Consider the following 13,156-nt stretch of genomic DNA (forward strand, 5'->3'; position numbering starts at 1 on the left):
CATTTTCCAATATAAGTATCTCCATTGTTAGTTCCCAAATTGCCACTGGTTTTTCATTCAGTATTATAGGATTATTTAAAAGTGCAAATTAAAATGACATTACAGTTACAATTAGTTAGACTCAAAGAATAGGGAGGTAAAAATTTCCAGAGTGATATTTGAAATAAATATATTTAAAGATTGGAGAATTCCCTGCAATGCCAAGTACCCCACAGTGGTAGTGATAGGCACAACACAATCTTGAGGCCACGTGTTGTTCAGCAAGGAGAAAGCAGAGGCCTCAGGAAATGGTCCTTGGCAAAGGCCTTGTTTAATGTAGATGCTGAAGGAAGTTCAACAGAAAACATTTATCAGAAATTTCCGTCCAGAGAGGAGATGTGCTGTTTTAGGGAAAAATGCAAATATTACTCAGCACACCAAGGGCAAAGGAAATAGGAAATGGGCTAGAGAGTTCTCTGAAATAATCTGTCACTGAAATGTGAGAAAACAGACTCGTGTGTTGGCTTTTCTTTTATTTTAAAGCCTTCTACAAGTCAAGATCCGTTTGCAGCATTGTGCCATTATCTGAAAGCTGGCTACTTCCAATCCAAACTTCTTAAAGGTAGGATAAAAAGCTTAATTTTGTTCTTATCTTGACCTATCATTTGCATGTTTATTATTTGAGCCTTTGGAATAACTCATAGGAAAACCATGAGCTTATCACGGAAACAATACATCTCAGAAATGTTGTAGCAGTTGACTTTGGGGCTTTTTAAAGTCTGCAGAAAAATACCAGTGATTCAGCCAAAATTTTTGAGGAGTCTCAGAAGGACAGAGTCCACCTCTGTGGAGGGTGTCACCTCTGAGCCTGCCAGGGTTTGGACAAGGGGTGGAGCAGAGCTTTTGGGACCAACGAGGAAACCTACTGCTCATATGCAACACTGAAATTGTATGGGGGAAGAAAAAGAGATTGTGCTCTGAACATTGCATTTTTAACCTCGAAATACTTGGCTATACGGGTACTTAATCACAAGAATACCTTCATTACATGTCATAAAGCTGCTTACATGAGTGAAAAATAGATGTTTATTAACATTTAACTACTGATATTTTTATCATAATAATATATGCCAAATGAATACAACAGTAAGTCCTTATACGGGGGAATATATTAACAATCCTTCCTTCAGCCATATCTTATACCCTTCATATTGATTAAAACAAAAAACAAACAACTTTCTCAAAGTTAAAAATGAACATTAGAAATCATAACTGCTGCAATTAGTGTTGCATTATCCTTTGCACTCTGGCACCTTTGAGTTCTTATTCAATCAAATATTGCTGACACTAAAGTAATGCCCTCGGTTTGAGAGATGCTTTCCAGGCTTGTCTGAAAACACAGTGGGAAAGAGAGAGAAGTTCATTTATATGGACTATTCACACTGTTTAATTCCAGATATCAGTATTATGAAACAATACTCTCTAGATGCTTCAACAGAAAAGAGAGGCTCCTCCAGAGGGTGATTTGGGACAACCAAATTAGAGCCATAGTTCTGATTGCCCTCAGAGGGCTCATGGTACCAGTCACAGTGAGTGTGTCCTACAGGGGCTGGTGAAGAGAGTATATAAAAAAATTTCAAGCCAGGAAGAAGCAATACACAAGGAAAATAATCAGCATGATTGCAATCTTGCTCTCAGTTGGGTGCTTGTCTTTGTCTACCTGCTCTCCTGTCTCCATTGTTCTCTCTCCATATCTTTCCCCTCACACTACTTTCTGGTTTAAACTACTGCACCATGTGTTCCTCACCATTTCCTTAATTTATAATGTAGATAAATAAATGACTTCACCAAGAAGGATTCATCTAGATAGTGTACTCACATGCCTAAATGCTTACAACATTTCTGAAGTAGGCTTTAATTTATTGTAAGTGAGCAGAGGAAGTGGATCTTTACAAAGTGTCTCTTCAGTGAGGAAAAACAGTTTAAAAGTATCTCATTCAAAAAGCTTGATAACAATAAGAGTGGTAAAGTGACCACGGTTGATGCAGATAAATGCGACAGTAAAACAGTGAGAATGCAACAGAATTGCAGAGCAGGACACAAGTACAGAAGACATTTCGACGGGGTTTGGTTGAAAGAGAAAAGACATTGCATGAATTCGTTGGGAGATGTGATCACATCAGAAAGCATTAAAGATGTTCTCAGTAGGTTTGGTCTTATTTCTGTAATTCATTGTGCTCCACTCTGCAATAGTGGGAGGAGTTCCCTGAGCTGGATCTCTGGCACGCACTGGTCCTGTTTGGATATTCTGCAGAGGGCTTGGCAGTCCTGGTTCCAGGACACACATCCTGGAGGCGCCTCAAAAGCAGAACTGAGAGACCTGAACCTGCCCACTGCACATGGTGGGGACTGACTGAACTACCATAGTTCCAGCTTATTTTCCAACAGCTCCCTTGAAAGGAAACCTGAGTGCACAGTGGAGCAGGACACCTCACAGTTTCCTGCCATAGGGAAGCAGTATGCCTGGAGAGCAGCGTGGTGAGAGACAGCCCCAGGGGCTGCTCCAAAGCCTGGATTCAGCCTCTGGTGCCAACATGTATCACAGCTCTGCTTGGATGAAAAGGATGAATGAAAAGGATGCTGAAGTAATTGTTATACTGTGCTTTTTTTTATTAGATAAGTCAAATGGCTTGGCAGAGAGGAAGGAGTTAAAATAGGGAGAAGCTTTATACATGTAGAGAACAATTCAGTTACTTCCGACTTTTATGACTTTTATATATAATTAGATAGTTTTATTCTTTTTTTAAAGCACTGGGTATCCTACAGCTATGTAGGCAGTGATGACAGCTGACTAAACAGGTGTGAAGTGAGAGATCAGATTCAGATGATTTCTTCAGGAGAGTTCATTTCAAAAACCTCCACCACCCTGCTGGCAGCATAAATAAAAAGCGCTAATCTTACCTAATTCCCTTATGTAGTAGACCTGACCCCCTTTGGATCAGGTTTGGAGGATAAGTTTGGGAATATCACAGTGATGAGGAAGTCTTTAATCCTCCTCCTCTTCCTAGATATTTCATTAATATCTAGAAGGTTGGGGTTTGATTGTAAGAACCACCAGTCTGGGTATTTTATTTGTTTTTAAGCAGTTCATGATTTCTACTTATCATTATTGGTAGATATATTGTGCCACCTACTGAAAAACAGCCAATATATTTATTGCATTTTAGTCCTAGAATTAAGAGATTTAACTATTTTTGTTAAAATCTGACCAATTTCAGACTGCAACAAGAACATATTGCCTTTACTCACTCTTAGAGTTTACTGTCAAAAAACTACCAAACAAAAAGTACTCCTCAGAAAATACTCAGCACAGAGCAAGATAATGCATCATTTTAAGTATGATTTTTGCAAACACCATGTCTGCTAAGTATTCTGTACTCACAGAGTATGCTCTGAGGCAGGGAAACAGGAACCAAGTGTCTAACTCCTGGGGAATTGTCCAGTTTTCATTTGGAAGCTGCTTGTTAACACAGTTACAGCCATGCAGAATAAGGTTGCTTAACACTCTGCCTCTTCTGCTGAGACATAATTGATTTAAAGCTGTATGGGGTCAAGTATACTCTCTGTAAATATGGAAGATAAAAATAGGCAGTGAGGCCACAATATGTGAAACAACTGAATCCACAGGGGTCCATTTTAGAGAACAAAACCCAACTTACTCCTGGGGCACAGAAAAGGTGACTTATCTCTGTATAACACACACATATATGATATATAGCTATTATAAATTTATATATTATTATACAAGTTTAGCAGTACCTACTTGGCCACAAAACATACCAGGATAAATTAATCCTTATGGTTACTATGTGCTCAGCAGCTATATTCAAAAGGGTGATGCAACAGGTCTTCAAAGGCAGGACCTAATTATTTGATTACAATATCAAGAAATAAAATTACATAGTCTTAAGTGTGTAACATTTGAACATTTTGCTCAGAAAAGAAACAGGGCTGTCTACTTCTATTTTTTTTAAGAAAATATGAAGTCCTTACGTAAAATCTTGTTTACTACATGCTGGATAATTAGCTTGTCAAATAATAACACAGTGTCAGTTCTGTTCCATTAGCTAGCTGAAGATACTATAAATTACATGGAAAATGTCCAAGGAATAATAATATCAAGAAACACCACCCCTTGGAGGAGTTTTGGTGGGTTTTTTTCCTCTCTCTCCACTGCATATCCTGTGTAGAGAATTTTTAGACAGAAAGGCCCCCAAATTTAGCCCACAGACTGGAGTGTAAACACCCAGAAAGGGAAATCAGCTCCATCAAAGTCTGCATGTCATATCATATTTACAACCAGATCCAAGTGGATGATGACTGGTATAGCATGATCTAGATGAGGCTCAGTGAACAAGGTCAATGGGATGGAAAAACTGGCACCTCTCTCCCTTCTCTCTTCCCAAAGCACATGGACACACATCTGGCAGAGCAGCAGAGTCTGGCTGGTGCTGTCATTTTTCCCTGTATGCAAATGCAACATAGCACCTTCTCTGAGTGTACACCACAAATAACTGTACTATAAATAACCTGCAAATATATGCAGCAAATAAAAAGTCAGCATCTTAAGGCAGCCGTCTGCTTAGGTTTGGTGAAACTCTAGGAATTCTTATGCTCTGAACTGAGCAGTGGGCTAATTTTACTCTGTAACTCAATTTAAAGTTGGCTGGATCAATACAAATAAAAAAAGTAAACAAAGCATGACTAAAGATTGCAGAATCTTTAAGGCTCTTTTCAAACTTTACTGTTAAACAATAACAATATTCATAAATGAGTGGATTCAAAAGTTTCCAAAAAAGGAATAAACCCCTTTAACTGCACCAGTTCTGCAGGTCCTGTCTCTTGGGGCAAACTTGGATTGTCACAGTCTATTCCATGGATCTTTGCAATTACATGTGTAACAATTTGGAATTACAGAATAATTCAGTTTGGGAACGTCCTCTGGAGGTCTTAGTCCATCAAGGTTTGTATGTCTGATCCAGACACATACCTGCAGAATCTGGTTTATCAACAGTGGAGAAAGTAGCTAGACAACATCACAATTTGGATGTGGGCTGACAAGACTGATAGAAATTTCTACCAGAGGGAAATGCTCTCCCTGTTCTTTGAACGACCACAGGTCATGCATTTGGGAAAGGAAAACAGTTTGTGACTCACAGGCAACCTGGCACACGAGGATTTGGTGTGGATTTACTGCCTGAAATGGTTTGGTACAAAGGACCACCAACACCTCCCAACCCCAGCAAAATCCAAAGAGAAACCCCAGCTGCATTGCAGATAATAGTTCGACTTTCAGTTTGAGGGATTTAAGTATCTTAACTTCATAAAAATGTCTTCTTTAAAAAAATCAGATACTAAAAACTGTAATTATAATCCAATTCTCTCTTTCAGTTCCAGCTTTTGCTTTTTTTCCCTGTGCCTACTGTTCATGCTGTCAACACTTCTCTGGTTCATTTTGGTGTCTGAGAACCCTTAGAATTACAAAATAAATGTACTGTATCAAAAAGCCTGAGACATGAAAACTTGTATAACAGCTTGTATTACACTCCATCAAAATGGAAAAGAACATGTGACACCGTTATCAGCTTGTGAGAGCTGATATCACACACAGTGAGTCTCTAGAGATACCAGGAGAATGTTGAAGCTACTCGTGTAATCCAGCAAGCAAACTCTGTGCTGTAGGTCATAAAGCAGGGAGCAGTGATAGGCAGAGATAATGGTGTAGAGCAGACAGGATAACCCATAGCAGATAAATAATCTGGGATGGCTATAAGAACTTTTGCCCCTTTGAGGATGTACCCTGCAAGTAATTTGAAATACATTTATATCCTGTCTTAATTTCCATTATTGCTTTGGAAGGCATAAAGAAAAAGTATCTTAGAATATTAGAAATTTTTCCCTATGGCACTTTTGAGTGTTGAGTTAATCCACCCGTCAGTAAGTCATCAAAGTGCTTTTTCATTTTATCTACATGACTGTTCAGTGGGACTTGGGCTAAACACACTCAAATGCTTTGTGGGGTAAAAGTCACAATGATACACCTATTTATTTCTTTCTCCCTAACTAGTTAAACTGTTTCCTTTTTCTCAGCATTTCACTAACTGTTCTTCATTCCGACTTTACAAAAATTCTTTCCATTCCACTGGCTCAGAACCTTGTCATCCCAAATCCCTGGGTGCATCCCTTCCCTCAACACGCCTGACTGTCACACCTTTCAATTTGCTGCCTTTCTCTGTTTACCTGCCCCACTCTCTTCCAGTCCTGCAAAATCTTTCCTTCTTTCCAGCTGCCCCTCAGTGAGAACAAGCAGCTTGCAGAGGAGTAGAGAGTCAGGAGAGAGCCCACGTTTTCTGCTCACTTCAGAGTTTTACAAACTCCTGGCCACAGTAAAGCCTTTGATGTGAGTGAAGGGAATGGAGATGATGAGAGTGGTTTGCCATGTGACAGTAAGGTTGAGCAGAGGGAGAAATACAGAAGCAGGAATTCTTACATAACCCTAGAAAACGTCTGGAGGCTTTTTTTGAAACATGGTTTCAGTAGTTTTTCAGAAATTCTCTTCTTCTTTGCTGACAGCAATATTTGTACCATTTGGAGCACAGCATTTATTATTCATCTTTTACTCAGTATTCTGAGTTAGTTATTATCATTATGAGTTATTCTAAGTTATTCATATGTGGTTGTTTATACATCTTCTATGGATTAGAGTCTTTCACTAAATGTTAATTAAGAATTTGAATATATCACTTAGTTTCCTAAGCAGATATCCAGTACAAAACCTCCATTAAAGAAAGATAAAGCTTTTTAAGAATAGCAGATCAAAGCTGCCTGAAAAAAGGATGGTGTCTTGTAAGAGAACTAGGATTGCTTTCCAAAGGCCAGTCTTAATCCTTTCATATAATATTCATACATTGAAGTAAACTCAGGTCACGCTTCAAAGAAGTTATTTCAGCAATTAAGTTATGAAGTCTAACTTGAGTATTTGTCTAATAATAGTAAATACGTGACCTCAAAAAGCTTAAAACTGAATTCCTTTAAATCCTAATGCATTTTGGAGTATTATCTGAGATGGTCAGGAAAAAAGGGCCATGAAAATTTATTTGGTATTACCGATATAATTTGATGACAGGTATTTTTAAATATGCCAACTTGAAATAATTAATTATTAAACATGCTTTTAATGTACTAGAAAAGCTGTATACAAAGTGAGATCTCTTACTATGCACAGGGCAAGAGCTCACTTATTTGGTCACAAAGACTTATGCAAAAGGACAGAATTGGGACTGGACAGAACTGGTAGAATGGAAAACACAGGAAATGAAACCACTATCTGTCTCCATTTTCATTCCTAGTAACAAAAATTCTCCTCCTAGAAGTGAGATCAAATACATAAATCATGTCATAATGTAACCTACTAAAGTCACTAAATGCTTTAACAGCAAGTTAGGAACAATTATCCTTGGCTCTTGGATACTTATTCTCATCCCAGAATTGTTTTGTTAAGCCATTAGCTCTATGCATACAAAGTCAGATAAAAATTACAGCAATTAAAGAATGATGAAAATATAGCTGTCTTTCCTTATTCACCAAAAGACAGAAGTAGAAGGAGTCTATTTTATGTGAAATTTACTCCATTCTTATAATTTAGTGTTTAGAAGCACATTCATAAAGAAGATTTAAGTATGGTGTTGCTTAAATAGATACTGAAAATTATTTTCCTGGTATCTCTTGCTGAATTGCTGAAAGAGAATTAGCTTCCAAGGGGAATCAAACAGTTGGAGGCCTTATTTTAAAATCCAAGAAATAAGAAGTCAGTCATTTAAGGAACCATTTTTTCTCCATGTAAACATCTCAGTGACTTCTTTCAAATCTATTTTGTTTGAAGAAGTATTTCCTAGATAAGAAATAATTACATATCTTTCATCTGTTTGGTTCATCTGCTCCCACAGTTAATTTCTCCTTCAGCTTTTTAATTGACTGCCAGTGCTGTTCCTGCTGTGGGGAAGCGTTAAGTCACAATAGCTTTATAAATGTTTTAACTATATTTTAAGAGGGGTCAATAGGTTTGTTAGTATTATTAAGTTGTAAAAGGAAAAAAATTAGTTTATATTCAAAGAGATCCGCTCACTTCAAAAAGCTCATTGTTGAGAACCAATCTCTTTTAATGTCTTTGTGACACACAGCGCAGACCCGGGAAAGCCACGGTTAGGAAACCATTACCGTGTGTCCCAAGGTTCCCCTCATCCCATTCCTGCCCTGCTCGGAGAGTTCATTACCATCCCCCAGAATTAATGTGCTCTGTTCTGCTGAGCTCACAGCACAATGTGCTGCACACAAAGCTCTGTGAGCAGCTCATGGCTGAGCTCATAAATCCAGCCTTTCAGCCGCGCTGCTGTTTGCAGTGCAAACACAACCCCGCTGTGCCCTCACCCTTGCTTTGGCAAAGGATGTAAAGCATCAATACAACAATAACTTAACCTCATCCTGCACCTTGGAGATCCTTTTCCCTAAAATCTCCTCCTGCCTGTCTCTAAGCTGATGGAGTTTCTGTGCCTCCTCCAGGCCTGTTTTTAGAGCCAAAGCCGTGCTTCAGTGGCCCTTCGAGGTGTTTCTTACACTTTCCCTCGAAGGCTCCACGACAGCTTCCTGACGGCTGGTTTAGAACAATTTTCTGCTTCCTCCAATTTTGTCTCAGCAGCTTTGTAGGTTTATTTCTGAACTGATTGTATTGCTATGCAATACAGATACTTCAAACAAGAACGTTTCATTGGATAGATTTGCTTTCCACCAAATCTTACACAACAAACATCATCACTGTGTTGAAAGCGCAAACCTGGCAACAATTTCTCTACAACGTATCGTCCACTATACACCTTTGAACTTGGAAAGATTAACCTAAACTATGTGAAAATAGACTGCTATTTCCTTCATGTCAGAGATAAATAATTTTTGGAATATAATGTAATAACTTAGATAAATATTGCATTTTAAAAACTATTTTTCCCCATTTTACTTACTATCTATTTAATTACTTCTAGAAACTTAGACAAGCTTTTATATTTGTTCCAAAGGCATGAATACAAATACTAACAGCTAGATTATATTTTTTTTGTTTTTAAAAATTCTTCAAGTTGATCTTACAGTGTTTCCTATGTAGAGAGCCACATAATCCTCAAGAAACTCTGTTTATAAGCCAGGGTACAGTTATTAAGATGAAGCATCTGCAGGTTATTGTTTTGAAATGCACAGTAGAGCTAAAATCTGTTTGTATCTGTCACTGGAGTGAAGCCAAGAGAACAGTTTGCTTCCTTGTTGCAAATGCTAACAAATAGGTGCAGAGATCTAATTGTTCTTTATAATTTTATCTGTTTTATCCATATGGATATGAAATGTCCACCTCTGGTCTTCTGCTTAGGGACATTCTGGGTAACGACACACTTTCCTCCTTAAATACTTAAGACTTTGGGAAATATTTCAGTACTACAAATATAGCAAAAGGATCCTTATGAGAACCAGATGAAAACCCAGGACTGTTCAGTCATTACATCCCCATCCCCTTCTGTCCCCTATTTCATCCAATTCCCACACCGGGAGGTGGCCAGTGCTGCCCGTGGAGCTCCAGGAGCCTCCAGTTCAAGAGATCCTTAAATAGAAAGGCCTTTGTTGCCACATAAAGACCAAAAGAAAGATAGTTGCAGGAGTTGTAGAATTTCCTATAAAGTAACCTGTTTGGGGACAGAGAAGCTGACATTTTCTTCTGGTTTCTACCTTAAAGTCATTTAGGAATATTTTGGTCTGGGAAGAGGCCTGGCAATGGACCAGCAAAACCTCCCCTCACCATGGTGAATTTGATGGGCTAAACAAATGCCAGTCCATAAGCCCACAAGATGAATGCCCACAGAAAGCCCCAGTGATGGAATAAAAACTGTTTCTCAGAGAACAAAAGAACTGTTCATCAGATCATGTTTTTGCCACCTCTCCATTTTGGTCAAAAAAAACCCAAAAGCTCTCTTTTTATGAAGAGAATGTGAATGGGAAAGTGCATGGTAAGCCCAACAATGAGTCCTGTGAGCACAGGACTGCTGAAAGCAAGAATGAGAATTGGTTCTGATTGGAAATTCTAAGTGTTTATTGAATGAGGTCCACACAAAAATTTTCCATTTGAAAATACAAGTCTTGCAAGCCACAAAACTTATTCCCTTCTAAAGAATCAGTTAATATTGGTAGTACCCAAGATTATCGTCCTGAAATCAGTTGAAATTGGATCTCTGTACACCACAGAACAGATTAATGGTTTGCAACAGCAAAGTTATTTCTAAATCCCTCTCCTAATTTACATAAAGAAATTAATATTCTGAGAGAATGTTCTCTGGTATATTGGTGGGAATATAATTAACGAAATCAATGCAGTATTTACATCAGTATTTGTTTTGATAAACAACTAAATGTGCTGAAGACTATTTTTTTAAATAAATTGGTATTTGTTTTTTTATGGATGGCATGAGTTGGCCTAAAAGCTTGATTATCATTCAGGATTTTAATTACAGCCATAGCAACAAATGCTTGCAAATTCATTCAAGCTGTCAAGTTTTTTAGTCTTCCCTAAAGTCACTCTTCCCTCACTATAGGGAATATATTTTTAAAGGTATTTATTCGTTAAACAGCAATTCACCCTATAGTGGAGGACATTCATCAAGAAGATCAATAAAATCTCAACCCTAAGGGGTTTGACCAAGGCCAACTAGCAGATCAACTACAGGTGATGCTCAGAACCTAAACTGAAAACTAAATTTAACTTAAAAAAAACCTCTCAGAGTGAAAATACTGCCTTTAAAGTCCCATCTACTTTTAGCTCCATGAGGGACCAATGGCTTTCTACTCCTGAAAAGAAATAAAAGGCTCTCATTTTCTTAGGCAAACCCACAGAACATGTCACAGCCGTGGACTGTTTTCAGGTCCTTTAAATGTCTTTCTTTTTGTGGCATCCATGATGATAATAATTTTCATAACTGTTGATTCAGTATTAAAAACTGCTGAAGTTCAATAATCTCTACTAAAATACATTCATAATTAATTTTCCACCAGTTGATACATTTTAGCTGTGCTTACAGCATTAATCTTTGAACTCAGCTGAAAGGCATAAAAAAATAGCAGGAATTCTTGCATTAGTACTCCAAGCTATTCTGTTTGCCACCCTTCTATTTCATTTGGTTTTGTTGGCTGGAACAATGTCAATGTAACTGGGAAATTATTTATAAAGGCTATTTGTGAAGTCAAGGAGGGAAGGGTTTAAAAAAATAAAGAAACCTGTGATATTTCCTTTGCCATGTTGTGTGTGGTTTTTTAATATATATTTCTTGCTTTAGGATGTATTACTGAGGCTGTGCATAGATCTTTATGCTCAATCTAATTACTTTTTCTGTCAGAGTGTGCATTCACAAAATGTAAATGGCTTACACCCAGGGATCTCAGAACTACAAGGTCCATTTTTTTTAAACAAGAATTCAACATGTGTTTGGGGGTTTTTTTTGGTTGTTAAATGAATAGCTCTGCACAGAGAAATCTGCTGCGAGTTCCTCTTTTCACTCCATAAATTCAGTCTGAAATGAGATAGAAACGTAAGACTTGTTCATTTACTTGTATTCTTACACTCTTTTTCATTCGTCTTACACTGCTTTAGAGTTCTTGTATTCAAGCCTACCTTCAAAGCAAGGACTGTCAGTGGGAGAACATGAGGGTGGTCACTGGGGGGAGACCAAAGGTTGCTTCCCACACTGACCAAAGGTTGGAAAGCTTGGAAAAGAAGAGCAAGTACACAGCTGAACATCCTCAGAACTACTTAGAGATTTAATCTTTTGGGGGGGGTAATTTTTACATTTTTATGAGACTGTAATCCTAACCCATGATCTCACTCCTGAGCAGTTACACACAACTCAGACCCCATCATTCCATCACTGCATAATTTGACATTTCTCTGTATTGAATCTCACAGGCCATTTTACTGCCCAGTTACTGGGCTTTGCTGATTTTCTGCTCAAATCTCCACTGCCAGGTCCTGACTCTGTTATCCTGCTGCTCAGCATCATCAGGAAATGTTACCAATTTATAATTCCATCCTTTACCTGATTGCTATGAATATGCTGGACACAAAGTTTCGAGCACGCAGCCTCATGTAACTCTACTAATGATTTCCCTCAAGGTTAAAGATGACCTTGCACTCCTACCTCTGGTTTCTCACTTTAGCCAATTATTTATCCATTTATGTACCTTCCTTCTCATCACGTGTCACAAGAGGATGTGCAGACCAGGAAACATCCAGATGAGGCACTTGGGAACAAACAGCAGGAGCTGAAAACACAGGGATTCAATAATTATTGGTGCTTGTGTGCATGCTTAATGTAAGGATAGAATGAGTAATCAATCAGACACTGTGCTGCATGACAGATCAGAGCAGATAAGAAAACATGGGAAATGAGGCTCCTCTGGTTAGAGATGGAAGATAAGACTTTCAATGCTGTTCATCAGTCACATTATAATTTTTCTCACCTCAGATGGAACATCAGATTAATGTCTTTCCAAAGCAAATCTAATCTTGAATCAGGTCCTGCTGCTTTGTAAAGCCTACCTAGGCCTTTCCTTGAAAAATATTCCGGAAAAAAACCTGCCACATTTGAGCATTTGCCACATTTGTTTTGATGATACCTAATTCTGGCATCCAGATATCTGACAAAACTACAAAAAGGGAGTAGTTTTCAGTGCTATGATGCCCCTCTTTTAGGAAGCTGAGTTGCTCCACTTCCTAACCACAGGGTTAATGTTCATTATTTCTTTTCCAGCTTTGTCCCTTATTCTCTGCTGCCATTCCCTTGAGTAGCCAACAGCAAGTTTTTTTTTTCCTGTATTAGACATCGGTCCTAAAAATCAATATCGATTTCTATTGAGAAGTTTGTTTTGAAGAAGTCAATACCATTTGCATTTTTACTCCAAATGACATTATTTGTATTTACAAATGTCAAAACTTCTACAAGGAATCCCTGCTCTATAAATAGATAATTTCTAAGATGTCAGTACTCATTAGTGCTTCAGCAAAGACAGACTGCTCCAGCTATCACAGTTCCAA

The 13,156-nt window shown here is 38.0% G+C and overlaps 1 protein-coding gene across 1 annotated transcript in view; it reads left to right on the plus strand.

Annotated features, from left to right (window-relative positions):
• The first annotated feature begins 514 nt into the window (after positions 1-514).
• The window catches only part of KLHL4 (kelch like family member 4), a 76,464-nt gene continuing 63,822 nt past the window's right edge, over positions 515-13,156 (plus strand). Inside the window, exon 1 of the mRNA XM_027690572.1 lies at positions 515-601. The gene's annotated coding sequence lies outside the window, so the exon portion shown is untranslated. The remainder of the gene's footprint in view (positions 602-13,156) is intronic.

The sequence above is a fragment of the Neopelma chrysocephalum genome, unplaced genomic scaffold (genome assembly GCF_003984885.1).
Source record: "Neopelma chrysocephalum unplaced genomic scaffold, ASM398488v2 Primary Assembly neopelma1_81, whole genome shotgun sequence".
Taxonomy (NCBI): Eukaryota; Metazoa; Chordata; class Aves; order Passeriformes; family Pipridae; genus Neopelma; species Neopelma chrysocephalum.